Source organism: Ranitomeya imitator, chromosome 3 (genome assembly GCF_032444005.1).
Source record: "Ranitomeya imitator isolate aRanImi1 chromosome 3, aRanImi1.pri, whole genome shotgun sequence".
NCBI classification, from domain to species: domain Eukaryota; kingdom Metazoa; phylum Chordata; class Amphibia; order Anura; family Dendrobatidae; genus Ranitomeya; species Ranitomeya imitator.
The window spans coordinates 715504235-715527378 of NC_091284.1; the positions used below are offsets into that span (position 1 = coordinate 715504235).

At 43.9% G+C, this 23144-nt stretch overlaps 1 protein-coding gene and 1 non-coding gene across 4 annotated transcripts in view; both read left to right on the plus strand.

Moving 5' to 3' along the window:
* The window catches only part of PPP1R1A (protein phosphatase 1 regulatory inhibitor subunit 1A), a 478692-nt gene that overhangs the window by 293393 nt on the left and 162155 nt on the right, over positions 1-23144 (plus strand). The window lies entirely within an intron of this gene.
* On the plus strand, positions 13609-13739 carry LOC138673241 (small nucleolar RNA SNORA68). The gene has a single exon (XR_011319896.1). It is a non-coding gene; the product is annotated as a small nucleolar RNA SNORA68 (small nucleolar RNA).

Consider the following 23144-nt stretch of genomic DNA (forward strand, 5'->3'; position numbering starts at 1 on the left):
TCTATTCACAGCTGATAACACAGAATCCACCATTCACAATAGGCAAAGTCAGAGATGACCATGTTGCCCTCCCTTCACAATGATGTTTGCACACGCTCATTGGATGCTTCAATGCAAAACATAGCCCCAATGGTAAGAGCCCCATCCTAAATATTATTATTTATTTTTACAAACTATCAATGGCAGACTGGTACAGAGGGGAGAGAGCCCTGGCCTTGTGGGCTTATATTCTACATTCTATGTACAAGTAATTTCTAAAATACTTGCCTTAAAAATGTTCCTATCCTTCCCTAACTACACTATCTAAATGCTATTCTATTTTTTTCACTTCCTTTTTGATGATACTTTGCTTGAGATTCCCAGTGCCACAGCCCTTGTCTTCTCTCTGAAGCAAAGGTGTTATGACCTGGTGGTTAGGAGCACCCAGAATGTCCTGATAGTTAAACCACATACAGGACGAGCTCTGGGATGTGGGAACTCTGCTGACCTCAAGCCCTAATCCTATCACACACAAGAAATAGCCGTGGAGCGCTCCTGACCAGACCCTAGGCACCTCGTCACAGCCTAAGAGCTATCTAGCCCTAGAGATGGAAAATAAAGCCTACCTTGCCTCAGAGAAATTCCCCAAAGGTAAAGGAAGCCCCCCACATATATTGACTGTGAGTAAAGATGAAAGTCACAAACACAGAAATGAAACAGGTTTCAGCAAAGGGAGGCCAGACTTACTAAATAGACAGAAAATAGGAAAGGTAACTTTGCGATCAGCACAAAAACCTACAAAAGACCACGCAGAGTGTGCAAAAAAGACCTCCGCACCGACTCACGGTGCGAAGGGGCCACTCTGCATCCCAGAGCTTCCAGCTAGCAAGACAAAATCATGATAACCAGCTGGACAAGAAAACAGTGAACAAATAATGACTATCAGGAACTTAGCTTCTGCAGGAGAAGGCAGGTCACCAGAGAGATCCATGAGCGAACTGAACAAATGCAAAAACATGACAGCTGGCATGGAGTAACGATCTGAGAGGAGTTAAATAGAGCAGCCAACCAAAGGATAAACCACGTCACCTGTGTAAGGAACCTCAGAAGCCGCAGCTTCACTCATGGCCACCAGAGGGAGCCCATAGACAGAACTCGCCGAAGTACCATTCACGACCACAGGAGGGAGCCCGAGAACAGAATTCACAACACAAAGGGTCATCGGTGATGCTCGATTCAGGGGCTAGGATAGTCCCTGTGTGATGTGCACTGTGCGATGTGCTCAATGACAGAGCGCACTCTCTCGCTGGCTCAGATCGGTAGTAACGAGCCAGCTACAGAGAGTTGTCAGACTCAGAATACCCGGTGTGCAGCAGACCACTGATGTCACTTGTAGGGGTGGCGTTGGTCTCTGCACGGATTTGTGTCACCACTCTGTTGCCGGCTCGTTACTGGAGATCTGAACCGGCGAGGGTGCGCGCTGTCATTGTGCACACCGCACAGTGCTCAAGAACAGAGCATGGATAGACCATGGATAGAATATGGGCAGCATTTACAGAGTCTGAATAGAGGGAGCAAAGTGGCAGGTAGGTTTATTAGCGCATTATAACAGCCATTTTGTTCTATGCATTCACACCACAATATCTCTACTCTGCTGATGGCATTAATATGGTGGCGGTGACTCTCTCATGTTACTTAAATCACCCCTGATCCTAAAAAAGAAGCATTTTGGTTAAGAGGATTATATTAGGGAATTCTTGTTTATGCCATTTGGTAATTAACAAATGGAGCTTTACCCTACGTTAATCTGTACTTTACCGTAAATGTAAGAAGGTTGTAGATCAAAACATGGATCTTAGGAAAATAAATCAGTTTGACATTCGGCTATTGACTTGTCTTATGTTCCTGCTTAAGTGTTAAATGTAAAGGAGACAAAAATGTTACATTTAAGATGTGAATTGGAGCAAACAACATCCAGGCACATTTTGTATTTTGCTTGTCATTCCTTTTATGCAGTGTCTCTCGTGATCTCCAGACCTTAACCTGTCCTCTGGTTCCTCAAGGATGAGCTTGATGTCATATTCTTCATAAAAACGTCAGAAGTGATAGAAATGACAAGCTGCTGCCTGATGTCATACAATAGAAAACTTTCCCATAAATGTTCTTTAACCTTTTGACTAAGAGATGTCAATGCCAAATCTTGTAGCTGTCCTGTAGGTGGGTACTGTAATAAGGATCCTGACTCTTCCTTCGTCCATGCCTATATAAAGAAAGTGTATTCAGAAAATAACCTATTGCTTTAATCCAGTTTTTTTTATATATTTATTTTCTTTCTAAATAGTGGTAATTTTTTTTCATGTAACTATCCGTTTAAAAAAAATATAGAGATATCTTTCAATTTTCACACTGGTCACTGAGGACAATGAATGTAGCAACAGTAGACTGACTCAGATCCTATCTTTTGTTTTGAAATATCTAATGAGCCTGTGCAAAGGTGATTGTGAAGGGAGAAGTAACAAGGGGAACCACTGTGTATAGAGGTGTTACCTGTCATTACAATCATGCCTGTGATGATAATGAGACTTCTGAAAAGTGTTTTGTTTATGTGAAAATTGCAATTGGGAATTTTTTAAATTCAGCTTGTTATATCAAAATAAAATTATTGCCAATTAATGATGATATGGAGATGATACATTCGCTTTATACAATCCCAATTTTGGGGGGTTAATATGATTAGATTGGTAATTAACACATATGTTTGAACATCTTCATCACACACTGTATATTTATACTTACACTTAGAAGCAATCAGTGAGATAAGCAGCAGGTCACCTTCAGAAAGTTATGCTCCATGATATGTTCCAATATATATATAGGGAGTGATATGAGATGATTTATATGAGATATTATCTAAAGATTCCCTTCTAGTTACAAGCCATCAGAATACAAATTTTTGAAAGCAATTTATGAGGCCCCAAGACTTAATCAAATGACAGTATGAATGATACATTTACTACTCTTTAGGTACATGCCGTAACCCTAACATCATATTGTGCAGAGCTACAATGTAGTAAAAGATTGTAATCTCTCACATCACTCTCTGTCTCCTGCTGGCCAACAATTGAATTTCTCTAGCTTGTACATACGATGGTAAATTTGATAGGCAGAAAACTAACCTAATCAAAATGTTTAATAAGTGCGGGAGGAAGTTTGAGGTTCATGACAGCACTGAGCCACTGTACTGTATATAAATCATGGGCATACCCTGGGGAGCTGAGCAGAACACTTGCTTCGGGCACAGACGACAGAGGGGCGACATCGGGACACTTGATGTGGCAGGATGACGTATCTCCCTGGCTGCTGCATTTTGCCACCCCCAGAGCTGACAACAGACTGAGAAAATGAATCAATTGTACTCCTGCCTTAGGCACAAGTACAATAAAAACCATGAACACTGACACTTCTGAGTCAGGGTGACATCAGCAGTGCGACCAGGTCATCTTCTGATCATTCTGCTGACATCCTTCTCGAGCACTGCAGACAGACGGTGAATGTAAGTCATGTAAAAACTCTCCACTGGAGCTGAAGAGACTGAAGATTTATTGTAATTGGGTAGGGGGACTTTAAGGAGACAGATGGAGCAAGACAGACACAGTATTGGTGTGGACACAGAATATGGAGTGGGGGTGTGGGGAGCTTGGTGTGGATTGATGCAGACACACTCAGGAGGGGGTTTAAGAGATTGGTGAGGACACAGTATGATGACAGTTTGTGGGATTGGTGCAGACAGTATGAGGAGTAAGGGGAGATTTGTGCGGAAACATAAAACGGAGCAGAGGAAATTGCTGCAGACATACCACGATAAGTGGGGGGATTAGTGCTGAAACAGTATGAGAAGGTTGGGGATTAGTACACAGACAGTATGAGGAGTGAGGGTGGGGATTAATTGAGACACAGTATCAGGAGTGGGGAGGTTCATGTAGACATAGTATAAGGAACGGGGATGATTGGTGCAGACACAATATGAGGAGTGGAGTGGGTTTGGTGTGGACACAGTATGAGGATGGGGATGTAGGGGATTGGTGCGGACACAGTATGAAGAGCAAGGGGGAAGTGGCGTGCGCACAATATGAGGTGTGATGGGGGAATTGGTGCAGACACATTATGAAGGGCAAGAGTGGTGTTGACACAGAATGAGAAGTGGGGGTTGATTGGTGTGCAGACATGGTATGAGAAGGTGGTAGAGGTGAATAGTGTTGACACAGTATGGGTAGCAAGGGGAAGGGTGGAGACAGTATGGCAACATGGAAGCAAGTGGGATCAGTGAGGATACACTATGGGGAGTGTGGAATATGTAAGGAGCAGTATGAGGAGTGAGGAGGGAATGGGAGCGGAAACAGTATGGGGAGTAGGGATGTATGAGGAGACAGTATGGAGAGTGAGGATGGTGAACATGTGAGGAGACAGTATGAAGAGGGCGGGGGGAACTGTGTGAAGAGACTATTGATGGGAATAGTGTGAGGAAACAGTATGGGGAAGCTCAGACTAGAGACTGGGTATTGTGGGGCAGCATGGGAGTGCAGGGTGGGGGCACAGCAAGGAGGGGACAGTTTGATGAGGAGGGTGGAGTATGATGAGAGTGTACAGTATAGTGATTGAGCACTATGGGGGGACAGTGAGAGAGGACAGTGTGAGGTAGGGGCCTATTATGGAAAGGATGAGGCAGTGTGGTGGGCATGAACCATATGAGGGACAGCTTAGAGTCATAGTTTGTGCTGGGAGCACAGTGAGGAACAATTATTTATTTAGGGACACAGCACAGGGCAGATATTTTTATTCAGGAACATTATAATCATGCTGCTATTTTGAAGGGCACTGGGTCAGTAGAAATACTGCTTCTGGATACTATGAAAAAACTGAGACACTTAGCACATAATTTGGCCAATTCATGCCTGCCCAGCAGCCAACAACAAGGTGATCTCAAAATTACTGGGTCCTACATATCTAGTGTGAATACCTCTATAAGACTAAAGTCTGAATTTCTGCGTAGATGTGAAAACCTCTCTTTAACCCCTTAGTGACAGAGCCAATTTGGTACTTAATGACCAGGCCAATTTTTGCAATTCTGACCACTGTCACTTTATGAGGTTATAACTCTGGAACGCTTCAACGGACCCCGCTGATTCTGAGATTGTTTTTTCATGACATATTGTACTTCATGTTAGTGGTAACATTTCTTCGATATTACTTGCGATTATTTATGAAAAAAATGGAAATATGGCGAAAATTTTTAAAATTTTTCAATTCTCAAACTTTGTATTTTTATGCCCTTAAATCAGAGAGATATGTCACGAAAAATAGTTAATAAATAACATTTCCCACATGTCTACTTTACATCAGCACAATTTTGGAAACAAAATTTTTTTTTGTTAGGGAGTTATAAGGGTTAAAAGTTGACCAGCAATTTCTCATTTTTACAACACCATTTTTTTTTAGGGACCACATCACATTTGAAGTCATTTTGAGGGGTCTATATGATAGTGTGACACCATTCTAAAAACTACACCCCTCAAGGTTCTCAAAACCACATTCAAGAAGTTTATTAACCCTTTACGTGCTTCACAGGAACTGAAACAATGTGGAAGGAAAAAATGAACATTTAACTTTTTTTTGCAAACATCTTAATTCAGAACCATTTTTTTTATTTTCACAAGTGTAAAAACAGAAATGTAACCATTAATTTTGTTATGCAATTTCTCCTGAATACGCCAATACCCCATATGTGGGGGTAAACCACTTTTTGGGCGCACCGCAGAACTTAGAAGTGAAGGAGCGCCGTTTGACTTTTTCAATGCAGAATTGGCTGGAATTGAGATCGGACGCCATGTCACGTTTAGAGAGCCCCTGATGTGCCTAAACAGTGGAAACTCCCCACAAGTGACACCATTTTGGAAACTAGACCCCTTAAGGAACTTATCTAGATGTGTGGTGAGCACTTTGAACCCCCAAGTGCTTCACAGAAGTTTATAACGTAGAGCCGTGAAAATAAAAAATCGCTTTTGTTTACACAAAAATGATGTTTTCGCCCACAAATTCTTATTTTCACAAGGGTAACAGGAGAAATTAGACCACAAAAGTTGTTGTGCGATTTCTCCTGAATACGTCAATATCCCATATGTGAGGGTAAACCACTGTTTGGGCGCACCGCAGAGCTTGGAAGTGAAGGAGCGCCGTTTTACTTTTTCAATGTAGAATTGGCTGGAATTGAGATTGGACGCCATGTCGCGTTTGGAGAGCCTCTGATGTGCCTAAACAGTGGAAACCCCTCACAAGTGACCCCATTTTGGAAACTAGACCCCTTACGGAACATATCTAGATGTGTGGTGAGCACTTTGAACCCCCATGTGCTTCACAGAAGTTTATAATGTAGAGCCGTGAAAAAAAAAAAATTGCATTTTTTCTACAAAAATGATCTTTTTGCCCACAAATTTTTATTTTCACAAGGGTAACAGGAGAAATTAGACCACAAAATTTGTTGTGCAATTTCTCCTGAGTACGCTGATACCCAATATGTGGGGGTAAACCACTGTTAGGGCGCACCGCAGAGCTTGGAAGAGAAGGAGTGCCGTTTTACTTTTTCAATGTAGAATTGGCTGGAATTGAGATTGGACGCCATGTCGCGTTTGGAGAGCCCCTGATGTGCCTAAACAGTAGAAATCCCCCACAAGTGACCCCATTTTGGAAACTAGACCCCCCATGGAACTTATCTAGATGTGTGGTGAGAACCTTGAATGCCCAAGTGCTTCACAGAAGTTTATAATGCAGAGCCGTGAAAATAAAAAATATTTTTTTTTCCACAAAAAAGATTTTTTAGACCCCAAGTTTTTATTTTCACAAGGGTAACAAGAGAAATTGGACCCCAAAAGTTGTTGTCCAATTTGTCCTGAGTATGCTAGTACCCCATATGTGGGGGTAAACCACTGTTTGGGCACACGGCAGAGCTCGGAAGGAAGGAGCGCCGTTTTGGAATGCAGACTTTGATAGAATGGTCTGCGGGTATTATGTTGCGTTTGCAGAGCCCCTGATGTACCTAAACAGTAGAAACCCTCCACAAGTGACCCTATTTTGGAAACTAGACCCCCCATGGAACTTATCTAGATGTGTGGTGAGAACTTTGAATGCCCAAGTGCTTCACAGAAGTTTAGAATGCAGAGTCGTGAAAATAAAAAATATTTTTTTTTCCACAAAAAAGATATTGTAGCCCCCAAGTTTTTATTTTCACAAGGGTAACAGGAGAAATTGGACTGCAATAGTTGTTGTCCAATTTATCACGAGTACGCTGATGCACCATATGTTGGGGTAAACCACTGTTTGGGCGCACGGCAGAGCTCGGAAGGGAAGGAGCGCCTTTTTGGAATGCAGACTTTGATAGAATGGTCTGTGGGCATTATGTTGCGATTGCAGAGCCCCTGATGTACCTAAACTGTAGTAACCCCCCACAAGTGACCCCATTTTGGAAACTAGACCCCCCAAGGAACTTATCTAGATGTGTGGTGAGAACTTTGAATGCCCAAGTGCTTCACAGAAGTTTAGAATGCAGAGTCGTGAAAATAAAAAATATTTTTTTCACAAAAAAGATATTGTAGCCCCCAAGTTTTTATTTTCACAAGGGTAACAAGAGAAATTGGACCCCAGAAGTTGTTGTCCAATTTATCCCGAGTACGCTGATGCCCCATATGTGGGGGTAACCCACTGTTTGGGAGCACGGCAGAGCTCAGAAGGGAGGGAGCACCATTTGACTTTTTGAGCGCAAAATTGGCTGTCGTGTTTGGAGACCCCCTGATGTACCTAAACAGTGGAAACCCCCCAATTCTAGCTCCAACCATAACCCCAACACACCCCTAACCCTAATCCCAACCTGATCCATAATCCTAATCACTAACCCTAACCATAATCACAACCCTTACCCCAAAACAACCCTAATGTCAACCCTAACCATAACCCTAATCAAAACCCTAAATCCAACACACCCCTAATCCTAATCTCAACCCTAACCTCAAACCTAACCCTAATCCCAATACACCCCTAATCACAACCCTAACCTTAACCCTAATCCCAAACCTAACCCTAATCCCAAGCGTAACCCTAATGCCAACCCTAACCCTAATACCAACCCTAATCCAAACCCTAACCCTAATCCCAGCTCTAACCCTAACTTTAGCCCCAACCCTAGCCCTAACTTTAGCCCCAACCCTAACCCTAAGGCTACTTTCACACTTGCGTCGTTTGGCATCCGTCGCAATCCGTCGTTTTGGACAAGAAACGGATCCTGCAAATGTGCCCTCAGGATGCGTTTTTTGCCCATAGACTTGTATTGCCGACGGATCGTGACGGATGGCCACACGTCGCGTCCGTCGTGCACTGGATCAGTTGTGTTTTGGCGGACCGTCGGCACAAAAAAACGTTCAATGAAACGTTTTTTTGTACGTCGCATCCGCCATTTCTGGCCGCGCATGCGTGGCCGTAACTCCGCCCCCTCCTCCCCAGGACATAGATTGGGCAGCAGATGCGTTGAAAAACTACAGCTGCTGCCCACGTTGTGCACAATTTTTACAACGTGCGTCGGTATGTCGGGCCGACGCATTGCGACGGCCCCGTACCGACGTAAGTGTGAAAGAAGCCTAACCCTAAATTTAGCCCCAACCCTAACCCTAAATTTAGCCCCAACCCTAACCCTAAATTTAGCCCCAACCCTAGCCCTAACCCTAACCCTACCCCTACCCCTAACCCTACCCCTAACCCTAACCCTACCCCTAACCCTAATCCTACCCCTAACCCTACCCCTAACCCTAACCCTACCCCTAACCCTACCCCTAACCCTACCCCTAACCCTAACCCTACCCCTAACCCTACCCCTAACCCTACCCCTACCCCTACCCCTAACCCTACCCCTAACTCTAGCCCCTACCCCTAACCCTAATTTTAGCCCCAACTGCTGTTCTCCTGCCTGCCGGCAGATGGAGACAGATGGCGGGCGCACTGCGCATGCGCCCGCCATTTTCTTCTGCCGGCGGCCAGGAGGAGCAGCAAGAGGATCCAGGGACACAGGTGAGTATTGTAGGGTCCCCGAATCCCCCTATTTCTCTGTCCTCTGATGTGCGATCACATCAGAGGACAGAGAATTACACTTTACTTTTTTTTTTTTTTTTTGCGGTCGCCGGTAAACAGTTAATTACCGGCGATCGCAAAACAGGGGTCGGTAAAACCGACCCCGATCATGCTCTTTGGGGTCTCGGCTACCCCCGGCAGCCGAGACCCCAAAGATTCTCGCGGGGCCGGCCATTTTTAAGATGGCGGCGCCCACCGGGAGCCACGAGGAGCATCGGGGGAGCTAGGTGAGTATTAGGGGGCCACCTGGGACCCCTTTTCTCTGTCCTCCGATGTGCGATCACATCGGAGGATAGAGAAATTAAAAAGAGATCGCGTTTTTTGGTTTTTTTTGCGATCGCCGGTAAACGGTTAATTACCGGCGATCGCAAATGCGGGGTGGGTTAAAAAACCCCCGAATCATGTTCTCTGGGGTCTCGGCTACCCCCGGCAGCCGAGACCCCGGAGAAAATTGGCCTCTGGGGGGCGCTATGTACTTTTTCCACAGCGCCGTTAATTAACGGCGCTGTGGTTTAAGTACCCTTAGCGGCCGCCGTTAAAAGGCGTATCGGCGGTCGCTAAGGGGTTAAAGCCTGAATTTATAGGTAGGTAGAACCCTGTGGCAGTTAAAATCCACCACATGCTGGAGATCGGAATGCTCGGTCAGACAACTGATATACAATAACAAAAAGACTGACTGGCACTTCCAAGCTAGTGTGAACAGGTGCATATTAGGAGCAGCCATCTCCATATACAATAAAAAAGTGCACTCTGTAGTGGTCAAGCATGTCAATATGAAATATGAACAACAATACTGAAACATACACATGACTGGAAGGACACCTGGGTAAACCCAAAGATGTCGAAGATACTTTTTAGAATAAAGATTTGTAAGTGTAAGTCATTAAAAATAACATCTATTAGGTCTATAATAAAACAAAAATAGCATTATAAAAGCAATTAGCCATAATGGTTCACTGCACATGTGGTAGATGGTAATTGGAGTAGATAATTAGCTCATGTGTGGTGAGGTCAAAAGAAGATAGGCATCTGTCAGCTTGTGGGAGCTGAGGAAACAAAAATCTGTATTTTCTAAAGAAAATAGAAGTAGGCATCTGGTATCCTGGGGAAGGGATAGTTAGGTACAGCATTTGGACAGGAGGAGAGATCACGCCAATGTGACACTCGCTGGTCTGTAGTGAAATACTCTACCACCAGCTATGGACAAGAGCCAGCAGTGAACAACAAACTGATTATCTCCAAGTTTTAAAACCTCAAGTGCAGTCTGAATGGCCAAACAGTTAATGTACCGTCACATTAAGCAATGCTGCAGCGATATAGACAACGATGCCGATCGCTGCAGCGTCGCTGTTTAGTCGTTGTGTGGTCGCTGGAGAGCTGTCACACAGACAGCTCTCCAGCGACCAACGATGCTGAAGTCCCCGGGTAACCAAGATAAACATCGGGTTACTAAGCACAGGGCCGCGCTTAGTAACCCGATGTTTACCCTGGTTACCATTGTAAATGTAAAAAAAAAAAAACACTACATACTCACATTCCGGTGTCTGTCGCGTCCCCCGGCGTCAGCTTCCCTGCACTGTGTAAGCACCGGCCGTAAAGCAGAGCGGTGACGTCACCACTGTGCTCTGCTTTACGGCCGGTCGGCGCTGACACAGTGCAGGGAAGCTGACGTCGGGGGACGCGACAGACACCGGAATGTAAGTATGTAGTGTTTTTTTTTTTACTTTTACAATGGTAACCAGGGTAAATATCGGGTTACTAAGCGCGGCCCTGCGCTTAGTAACCTGATGTTTACCCTGGTTACAAGTGAACACATCGCTGGATCGGCGTCACACATGCCGATTTAGCGATGTCAGTGGGTGATCCAGCGACGAAATAAAGTTCTGGCCTTCTAGCTCCGACCAGCGATGTCACAGCAGGATCCTGATCGCTGCTGCGTGTCAAACACAACGATATCACTATCCAGGACGCTGCAACGTCACGGATCGCTATCGTTATCATTCTAAAGTTGCTCAGTGTGAAGGTACCTTTAGGTCTGGACTGGAGTCATTATAGTGGTCTCTACCCCAGTAGTCAGCAAGTACAAGTGACCATATACCAGACCAGACAATAGTTCCTGAATACAGTTATGTTTAGGTCCCCCTCTTGCCTCCAAAACAAATGTGACTTATCAAGACATGGACTCTACAAGGCCTCCAAGGTTTGGACTTGTTTTTCCAGTACATCCCACATATGCATGAACAGATTCAGTTCTGAGGTATTTGGAGTCCAAGTCAGCACCCTCTATTAAAAGGTATGCAGATGCAACAGCGCAGACGATGAGAAAACAGTGGTACTTAAACCAATAACTATTTATTTGATTAACACAATCAAATGGGTGCCTTTGGCACAATATAAGGGGATAGCACAAAAACTGAAAATGAAACAAGTTATGTTACAAGAAGAATACAGTAATTCAGATGAACAAGATATTGACACAGTGCTATTTACACACTATCATTCTATTATTACCATTAGATAGCAGTTATCTTCAGTGATATCTTAGTCCCAATATATCAACCCACAGGGCATCATTGTCACTACTGGGCTCATCACTGTGGTCATTCTCTAGCCCCTTCCCGACCTGTAACACAGTGTATGCGTCATGAAAGTCAGTGCCGATCCGACCTGTGACGCATATGCTGTGTCACAGAATGATCACGTCCCTGCAGGTCAGGTGAAAGGGTTAACTCCAATTTCACCCGACCTACAGGGACAGGGGGAGTGGTACTTCAGCCCAGGGGGGGTGGCTTCGCACCCCCGTGGCTACGATCGCTCTGATTGGCTGTTGAAAGTGAAACACCCAATCAGAGCAATTTGTAATATTTCACCCATGAAAAGTGGTGAAATATTACAATCCAGCCATGGCCAATGCTACAATATCATCAGCCATGGCTGGAAACCCTGATCTGCCCCCCGCCACCGATCTCCTCCCCGGTCCTCCGTCCTGTCCCATACAGTGCTCCGCTCCCCTCCGTCCTCCTGTCCGCTCCCCCGTCCTCCTGTCTGCTCCCCCATGCTCCGATCCACCCCCCCCCCCCCCCGTGCTCCGATCTCACTCCCTCATACTTACTGAGCCTCACGGTGTCCATCCGTCTTGTCCATGGGTGTCGCCATCTTCCAAAATGGCGGGCGCATGCGCAGTGCGCCCGCCAAATTTGCCGGCCGGCAGATTCGTTACAGGTACATTTTGATCACTGTGATAAAACTTATCACAGTGATCAAAATAAAAAAAATAGTAAATGAACCCCCTCTTTATCACCCCCTTAGGTAGGGACAATAATAAAGAAAATATTTTTTTTTCCACTAGGGTTAGGGCTAGGTTTAGGGTTAGAACTAGGGTTAGAATTAGGGTTAGAACTAGGGTTTGGGTTAGAATTAGGCTATGTGCATACGGTGCGGATTTGGCTGCACATTCGCAGCGGATTCGTAGCAGTTTTCCATCAGGTTTACAGTACCATGTAAACCTATGGAAAACCAAATCCGCTGTGCCCATGGTGCAGAAAATACTGCGCGGAAACGCTGCATTGTATTTTCCGCAGCATGTCAATTCTTTGTGCGGATTCCGCACGGTTTACACCTGTTCCTCAATAGGAATCTGCAGGTGAAATCCACACAAAAAACACTGGAACTCCGTGGTAAATCCGCAGGTAAAACGCAGTGCCTTTTACCTGCGAATTTTTCAAAAATGGTGCGGAAACATCTCACACGAATCTGCCTTAGGGTTAGGGTTGGAATTAGAGTTAGGGTTGGAATTAGGGCTAAGGTTGGAAATAGGGTTAAGATTAGGCTTGTGGTTAGGGTTATGGTTAGGGGTGTGTTGGGGTTAGGGTTGTGGTTAGGGTTGGGATTAGGGTTAGGATTAGGGTTGGGATAAGGGTTAGGGGTGTGTTGGGGTTAGGGTTGTGGTTATGGGTGTGTTGGGGTTAGGGTTGTGATTTGGGTTATGGCTAGAGATGGGATTAGGGTTAGGGGTGTGTTGGGGTTAGTGTTGGAGTTAGAATTGAGGGGTTTCCACTGTTTAGGCACATCAGGGATCTCCAAATGCAACATGGCGCCACCATTGATTCCAGCCAATCTTGCGTTCAAAAGGTCAAATGGTGCTCCCTCCCTTCTGAGCCCGACGTGTGCCCAAACAGTGGTATACCCCCACATATGAGGTATCACCATACTCAGGACAAACTGGGCATCAACTATTGTGGTCCAGTTTCTCCTGTTACCCTTGTGAAAAAAAAAATTGCTTGCTAAAATATAATTTTTGAGGAAAGAAAAATGATTTTTTATTTTCACGGCTCTGCTTTGTAAACTTCTGTGAAGCACTTGGGGGTTCAAAGTGCTCACCTCATATATAGATAAGTTCCTTGGGGGTCTAGTTTCCAAAATGAGGTCACTTGTGGGGGGTTTCTACTGTTTAGGCACATAAGTGCACACAAACCCAAAGGCCGCTGCTGCTGCCTCCATGGCGGTCTTGTCTGCTGTGCACAGAGGACGGGACCTTGTCGCCTACCTTGGGCTGCTGTGCCCCTGGCAGTGATACAGAAGGTCCAACATGCCGCCTACATGGTGGGGTTGGTGCTCCGGAGCACATTGCCATTAGACCAGAGGGGGCGTATATACCGCTATGGAGTGTCCCATCTGCTGATAAACGAGGGCTCTAGCAATGTATGTGGTCGCAGCATGGGGGGATTACACAAGAGTCCGCTGGGTGGTCTGCCATGTCTCCTGTGACCCTGCAGATGAGGTGCCACGCCGCAGGTCACTTTCAATTCTCTCTTGGTTAGGAGTAGCGATCATCCCTCGCCTGTATAGGTCTGTCCGCAGAATTCCCGGCTGTTACCGGACAGACGTCATGGATACTACTGCGCCAGCTGTACGGGCCTTCATGAGCATCCGACTAATAACCCACATATGTTACCACTCCTGCATATTGGGCTCTATTTCTCGCCTGGATAGTATCAGTAATATCGCAACCCTCAATCTACTGTCTCCTTCCCCATAATCCTGTAGAATGTAAGCCCGCAAGGGCAGGGTCCTCGCCCCTCTGTATCAGTCCGTCATTTTTAGTTTGTTTACTGTATGTGATATCTGTAACTTGTATGTAACCCCTTCTCATGTACAGCACCATGGAACCAATGGTGCTATATAAATAAATAATAATAATAAGGGGCTCTGCAAACGTAACATGATGCCTGCAGAGCATTCCATCAAAGTCTGCATTCCAAAACATCACTACTTCCCTTCTGAGCCCCGACGTGTGACCAAACAGTGGTTCCCCCCCACATATGGGGTATCAGCGTGCTCAGGACAAACTGGACAATAACTTTTGGGGTCCAATTTCTCCTGTTTCTCTTGTGAAAATAAAAAATTGCTTGCTAAAAAATAATGTTTGAGGAAAGAAAAATGATTTTTTATTTTCACGGCTCTGCGCTATAAACTTCTGTGAAGCACTTTCGGGTTTAAAATGCTCACCACACATCTAGATTAGTTCCATGGGAAGTCTAGTTTCAAAAATGGGGTCACTTGTGGGGGAGCTCCAATGTTGAGGCACACAGGGGCTCTTCAAACGCGACATGGTGTCCGCTAACGATTGGAGCTAATTTTTCATTCAAAAAGTCAAGTGGTGCTCCTTCCCTTCCGAGCCCTGCCATGTGCCCAAACAGTGGTTTACCCCCACATGTGAGGTATCAGTGTACTCAGGACAAATTGTACAATAGCTTTTGTGGTCCACTTTCTCCTTTTACACTTGGGAAAATAAAAAATTGTTGCTAAAAGATCATTTTTGTGCCTAAAAAGTTAAATGTTCATTTTTTCCTTCCATGTTGCTTCTGCTGCTGCGAAGCACATGAAGGGTTAATAAACTTCTTAAATGTGATTTTGAGCACCTTGAGGGGTGCAGTTTTTAGAATGGTGTCACTTTTGGGTATTTTCAGCCATATAGAGCCCTCAGACTGACTTCAAATGTAAGGTGGTCCCTAAAAAAAATGGTTTTGTAAATTCCGTTGTAAAAATGAGAAATCGCTGGTCAAATTTTAACCCTTATAACTTTTGTTTCCAAAATTGTGATGATGTAAAGTAGACATGTGGGTAATGTTATTTATTAACTATTTTGTGTCACATAACTCTCGTTTAACAGAATAAAAATTCAAAATTTGAAAATTGCAGAATTTTCAAAATTTTCGCCAAATTTCCATTTTTTTTTACAAATAAACACAAAAATTATTGATCTAAATTTACCACTAACATGAAGCCCAATATGTCACGAAAAAACAGTCTCAGAACCGCTAGGATCCGTTGAAGCGTTCCTGAGTTATTACCTCATAATGCGACACTGGTCAGAATTGCAAAAAACGGCCAGGTCATTAAGGTCAAAATAAGCTGGGTCATGAAGGGGCTAGACAGTACAAAACATCACACAGGCCGTATCGGTTGACAACCATACTTCCCATCTAGACTGCAAGTTCCAGGTTGGTGAGTTACTTGGTCCAACTGTCACACTGGTCACCTTCATTTCTTAAAACATGGCCAATGTCCGCACTTCATACCATACATCTGCACTGGAAGCGACGGCTCACACGAATGTACCTCTGCTGTGGCCTAGTCATCTTTCTCTCAGCTCTGACTCTGCTCACTCAGCTCAGCTCTCCCAGATCTGGTCTCTCATGTCTGGTTTCTCATGGGTTTTCCATGCAGTCTAGTCTCTTTCAGATCTTCACCCAGGTCTGGTCTCTCTCTGGTCTTTACTGTAGTCGGGTCTGGTCTCTCTCTATTTCTGTGCTCGACTCCAGCCTCTCATAGTGGCTGCTATAAGCCAGGTCGCGGTAGTGCATGTCCATCTTGCTACAGGTTCGTGCACCAACTCCTCCCTTCACTGCCATTCTTGGCCTTTTATAATTACTAACTGCTCCATAGCTATTACATGACCTGGTGTCTCCTACAATTTTTTCCCTGAGAAAACATGCATATCACCCTTGAGTTTCTGCTAATACAATTCTGCTTTCTCTTTCTCTATCATCTTTGACTAGCAGATGGCAGTGTTCACTTGCAAAAAACTGTTAGGCATTAACTGTGTGTGTCTTCTCACTTGTCTTTCTCCTTAAGGTACCTTCACACATAACGATTTCGTTAACGATATTGTTGCAACGTCACGCTTTTTGCGACGTAGCAACGATCCCGCTAACGATCTCGTTATGTGTGACAGCGACCAACGATCAGGCCCCTGCTGGGAGATCGTTGGTCGCTGTGGAATGATCAGGACCTTTTTTTGGTCGCTGATCACCCGCTGTCATCGCTGGATCGGCGTGTGTGACGCCAATCCAGCGATGTGTTCACTTGTAAGCAGGGTAAATATCGGGTTACTAAGCGCAGGGCCGCGCTTAGTAACCCGATATTTACCCTGGTTACCATTGTAAAAGTAAATAAAAAAAACACTACATACTCACATTCCGATGTCTGTCACGTCCCCGGCCGTCAGCTTCCCGCACTGACTGTGTCAGCGCCGGCCGTAAAGCAGAGCACAGCGGTGACGTCACCGCTGTGCTCTGCTTTACGGCCGGCGCTGACAGTCAGTGCAGGGAAGCTGACGGCGGGGGACGTGACAGACATCAGAATGTGAGTATGTAGTGTTTTTTTTATTTACTTTTACAATGGTAACCAGGGTAAATATGGGGTTACTAAGCGCGGCCCTGCGCTTAGTAACCCGATGTTTACCCTGGTCACCTGGGGACTTCGGCATCGTTGAAGACAGTTTCAACGATGCCGAAGTCTTTCCCCTGATCGTTGGTCGCTGGAGAGAGCTCTCTGTGTGACAGCTCCCCAGCGACCACACAACGACTTACCAACGATCACGGCCAGGTCGTATCGCTGGTCGTGATCGTTGGTAAGTCGTTTATTGTAACGGTACCTTTACACTTGAATTCTTTATCATCCACTTCACACAGATAGGCAAACCTTTGCTCCTCATATGAATCATAGAGCCTTGGTTGACCATGCTCCTATTGCTGGTTTTCTTGTACAACATTTGGTTGGTACTAACCACTGTACACCAGAGACACCACAAGAGACCTGCCCTAACACAATTGTCTAGCTGTCATAAATCAACCTTTGCCAAAGTTGATTTGATTTGCCTTACACTAGCCAATTTTTTTTTGGTCCAACACATCAACATCGAGAACTGACTTCTGCCTATTATATTTGGTCCAACACATCAACATCGAGAACTGACTTCTGCCTATTATATTACACCCCGTGACACAGGGCCGGACTGGCCATCGGGCAGTTCTGGCAAATGCCAGAAGGGCCGGTGGCAGTAGTGGGCCGCTCGAGTGTGCCGCTGTCGGCACACTCCCCCCGCTGTCGGCACACTCCCGGCCCCGCATTACATTCTATGGGGCTGTGCTGCATTACATTCTATGGTGTCTGTGCTGCATTACATTCTATGGGGGCTGTGCTGTATTACATTCTATGGGGGCTGTGCTGCATTACATTCTATGGGGCTGGCTGCATTACATTCTATGGGGACTGGCTGCATTACATTCTATGGGGCTGTGCTGCATTACATTCTATGGGGCTGTGCTGCATTACATTCTATGGGGCTGTGCTGCATTACATTCTATGGGGACTGGCTGCATTACATTCTATGGGGACTGAGCTGTAATGCTGGATACAGCTGTAATTATATGTTATATAGTCGTGTTACACTCCCCTCACTTCTTGTAACCTACAAGTGTACAAAGATATTATACAGTCACCATGCGACAAGTGGGCCTGTGTGAGTGTGACTTCAAATGCCAGGGCTGAATTTTAGTCCCAGTGCGGCCCTGCCGTGACAGATACTACAGTCACAAGATAATCAATTATTCACACCGCCTGGTATCAATGTTACGACTGATTATTGTATACTAGATTGTGGCCCGATTCTAACGCATCGGGTATTCTAGAATATGCATGTCCCCGTAGTATATGGACAATGATGATTCCAGAATTCGCGGCAGATTGTGCCCGTCGCTGATTGGTCGAGGCGACCTTTATGACATCATCGTCGCCATGGCAACCATTATGACATCATCGTCGTTGTGCCCGTTGCTGATTGGTCGAGGCCTGGCGGCCTCGACCAATCAGAGACGTGGGATATCTACGTCCTTTATGACATCATCGTCGCTGTGCTCGTCGCTGATTGGTCGAGGCCTGGCGGCCTCGACCAATCAGAGACGCGGGATTTCTACGTCGATGCTGTGCCGGTCTCTGATTGGTCGAGGCCGCCAGGCCTCGACCAATCAGAGAGCCGGGATTTCCAGGACAGACAGACAGAAAGACAGACAGACAGACAGACGGAAAAACCCTTATTCAATTATATATATAGATAGGAAACCAGAGGTCCCTTGTAATATCCTTATAGAATAATCAGATATGGAAGCCTGAACCATTCTTTTAGTCTGTAAATGTTCTTTCCAATTAAATTCCGCTCACCGTACTGTATATTATATTTTCATACATTCCTTGCCTTTTAATTTCAGAATTGTGCAGAAATTAATTAGAAAAACGATGTCAAATGCCGTCTGTAAGAACTGCGTACCAATGAATAGAAATTGCATAGTAGGTGATGGTATTAGGAAGTGCAAAGTGATGATCCATCCTGCTATGAGGAGAATAAAAGCGCTGTTTTCCATCCTCTAGAGTAATCCGTGCTGTTAGTCAGTTTTCTAACATCTATTTAATGTGTCTTGAGTCTTGACCTTAAAATGCTAGCTGGTCTCCATGATGTTGTACCATGCTGTAGCATTGACCTCAGCAGCTCATAGAGCCACCTGAAGACATTTCTCATCTGCAGTGAGTTATTACTCCCTTACTGTAATAAGTGACTCATCCAGTTCCTGAGTTTTCACTTGTGATATAGATCATTGCTTTCCCTGAGGCCAGATCCTCTGTGTGCTGACACCAAAATAATATCCTGCAAGGATTTCATTCTTTACCTTGCCCTCGTTAATCTAATCTACGGCACCTCACGTTATTGGCATTCACTTTATGAGCTGATCAATAAACATACTATAATCTCAGGCATTGGCAGGTCTTTCTTATACAAAATACAGTACATTTTCTGTGCTTTGTGAGAGGAGGGATCAATCCAAGAGAACAAATAATGTTTAAACAATGTGTATTTGTCATAAATGATTTATGTTTTGTGCACCGTACTGTGCAAACGGCTTAGACAGGTGAGTAAAAAATGCTGCAAAGTAATATTGTTACAGAAAAAGATGAGCTAATAGATTCTATTTATCAATATGCAACATTCAAAGTGAATGAACAAAAGATAAATCTAAATCAAATCAATATTTGGTGTGACAACCCTTTGCCTTCAAAACATCATCCATTCTTCTAGGTAAACTTGCACACAGCTTTTGAAGGAACTCAGTAGAGAGGTTGGTCCAAACATCTTGGAGAACTGACCAGAGATATTCAGTGGATGTAGACATGTGCAAATCTTCCTGTCTCTTCATGGAACTCACACAGACTCGATAATGTTGAGATCTTGTCTATGTGAAGGCCATATCATTACCCCCAGGTCTTCTTGATCTTAAGGCTGAACATAGTTCTTAAAGGTGGGGTCAAAAGTCAAACTAAATTTCATTCTAAATCCCTATCTACAGTATTTAGAGCATTAATTTAATAACTGTATCCCACTAGTTGCTGCCAGTTCTACGTTGATGGCACTGCTGGACATCTTTTGATTTCAAAGTGAAGTATTTTATGTGTTTCATCTGCTGCACTAAGATATTTAACAACTAAAATTGAATGATAGGATCAATTCAGCACTGCCAGGGTTCAAAGATGGAAGATGAGAACAGTATTCAGAAATGCAGTTTATTTCTCGAAGCATTTCAAAGTTCCAAACTACCAAACCACAGTTGCCAGTCCTGTTGAAGCAGATTGGAACTTTGGAAGTTTGGAATATTGACAAATAAACCAGGTAAATACTGCTGTCCTTTTTTGTGTTCATTCTTTAACCCCTTCACGACATGCGCCGTACTAGTACTGCGCATGCCGTGTCACCCTCCGGCGGTGAGCCCACATCAAAGTCTATGTAGCAGAGCCGATCAGGCTATGCCAGCTTCTAGCCTCCCATGAAGGCTATTGAAGCATGGCACAAGTAAAAAAAAAAGTTTTTAAAAATATGAAAAACAATATAAAAAATATAAAAGTTTAAATCACCCCCCTTTCGCCCCATCCTAAATAAATCAAGCTCTATTCCACTACATCATACTGCTCTCAGATTAAATAACAAAAACCTTCTGAAGAATTCCCTTTAAATATTTTAACAACTATAAATGTGCTTCTATTTGCCATTTCAAACTATAATTTAGTCCCCTCTGTTATTGCACTTGACTTAACATGATAGTATGGTAGAATGTCCTAGAGAAAAATTATAGCATTCATAAAGACATTTCTGGAGAGGGAACATATCACATTCACTTTGAACATATGGGATTCATTTTAACTGGGGAATTTAATAAAGGGGATGGGAGAACTACAATACCCAGATAGATTAGCGAAATTAGGATTATTTAGTCTAGAAAAAAGACGACTGAGGGGTGATCTAATAACCATGTATAAGTATATAAGGGGACAATACAAATATCTCTCCGAGGATCTGTTTATACCAAGGAAGGTGACGGGCACAAGGGGGCATTCTTTGCGTCTGGAGGAGAGAAGGTTTTTCCACCAACATAGAAGAGGATTCTTTACTGTTAGGGCAGTGAGAATCTGGAATTGCTTGCCTGAGGAGGTGGTGATGGCGAACTCAGTCGAGGGGTTCAAGAGAGGCCTGGATGTCTTCCTGGAGCAGAACAATATTGTATCATACAATTATTAGGTTCTGTAGAAGGACGTAGATCTGGGGATTTATTATGATGGAATATAGGCTGAACTGGATGGAAAAATGTCTTTTTTCGGCCTTACTAACTATGTTACTATGTTACTATGTTACTAAGTGAAAAAGAGCTGACACTTCAACCTCCAGTGAAGTAGGACCTCCTGCTGTGAATAGATAATTACAACAAGGGATCTGATGCGAACCAGCCAACAAGCCTAGGATTCTTATACTCAGAGGCAGAGAAGTACAGGGGGTTCCTCTGTTCAAAGGAATTATCTCAGACTCTTTGGAGCCGGCGGTCAGTGATGAATATTGGGGTTTGCATCGATCTGATATTCATGGGAGATATATTTTTGGCATCGTAGCAAAGGGACGAACATAACACATTCATTCACATCACATCACTGTAATGCCAGCCGAACACCTCCAAGTTATTACAGATGGATGATGCCATCAGTGCCTTGTTTCATCTCTATGGAAAGGTAAAATCATGGAAGACAACAATATCTCCCACCTGGGACCTTCCAAGGCAAAGCTATTCTGAAAGTTGGGGAACTCATAAACTTCTTAAAGACCAGCCCCACATATGAGCTCACCAAGAGGAGGAATGTGGACTTAACCTTGATATAAAAAACACAGAGTTTGGGTTTTTGTTAGCAGTTATGGAAGACACAGTACCCTGTGGTTCTGTTCATTGCTCTAAGGAGTTGTTCTAAGGAGTGTTTCCCTCCGCTAAGCTCTGAGCCATTTCCGTTACACAGGTTTAGTAATTTTTCTTTTGTCATCTCCCTTTTTTTCAGGGTGATTGTATATACCATATTATTTTGTTTGCATTTTGTAACATCATTGTATATTTTTTTAAACACTACCTTCTTTTCTGTTCCTCTTGCTCTGTAAACTGCATCCCTGGAGCCATACTATACCTGTAACGGGTGTGCAAACGGCCTTTATAAACGATTGATTTTGGCAACTAGCAGTTCCTTTTGTTATTGTGGAGTTGGCAGTGGTCTTATATATATATTCCATGCTTTGGAATTAGAGGTGTACATATCATATCCTCACTGTGGGTTCCACAATAAATGGCTTAGTACTGGAAACAGCTGCGTCCTCGTCCATCACTCAGTCAATTGCGTAATTGTCATGATGATTGGAGGCAGCGGAATTGTGTCCACTGACAAATTGGTGGCAGCGATGGGATCTGTGTGATCTCTAAGGTTTTCTCACTGACATAGGACATGTACATAATACCACATTATAGCTCTCTATATAATCTCCGATGCCCAAGGCACCACTTTGATGCAGTTTTTTATTAAGGGAATGGCATGTTTTACAGGGTAGTGATTAAAATACAGGTTATTTCTAGACCATACAGAGCAGTAAATTGATTAAATGAAAGGCTTCATTTTACCCACTAAGCACTTTACAAAATGATCTTAAACAATGACATTGGGTCCTGTGCCAATCATGTGTACATTGGGATCCAGTGTTATCCCGTAATCTGAAAATAATTTGTCCATGACATATTCCACATACACGTACTAACTGCTAAAACATTTAACATATGTTTAATTCAGGGTTTCTCAAACTCTATCTAGTGAGGTCTCATCAGACACACCAAGGTAATGCCTGGTCTCATCATCTGTGGTCAAAAATCATTGTAAAATTAAAAATAGTGCCCACTTAACCATTCATTTGCCCACTGAGCTCCATATAACATTTAAAAGTACAAAATTATGTTACTAAACCAGAGATTACTTTAGCCAAATAAAAAACTAGGAAATATATAAACATTTTTGTGAAAATTGTCGCTTAATTGGGTCTCATCAACAACTCGCGGGCGCCTCATAGTTGGAGAACTGTTTAGCCCATGGCACCTATGGAATGCTTCAGGACTAAATATCCATTTCTTTTTTTAAGAAATTTCTATAAAGCATGTAGCAAAACTGTGGTTTTAAAGTGGCCTTGTTTACCAGCTGACATTCTAGTTCTTTCTAAAAGACGTAGCAAAACCATGATAAATATAGCATGTGAAAAAGCTCAGGAGTATCTGAGATGAACACAGATTATGCAAATATTTATTAAATCACCACTA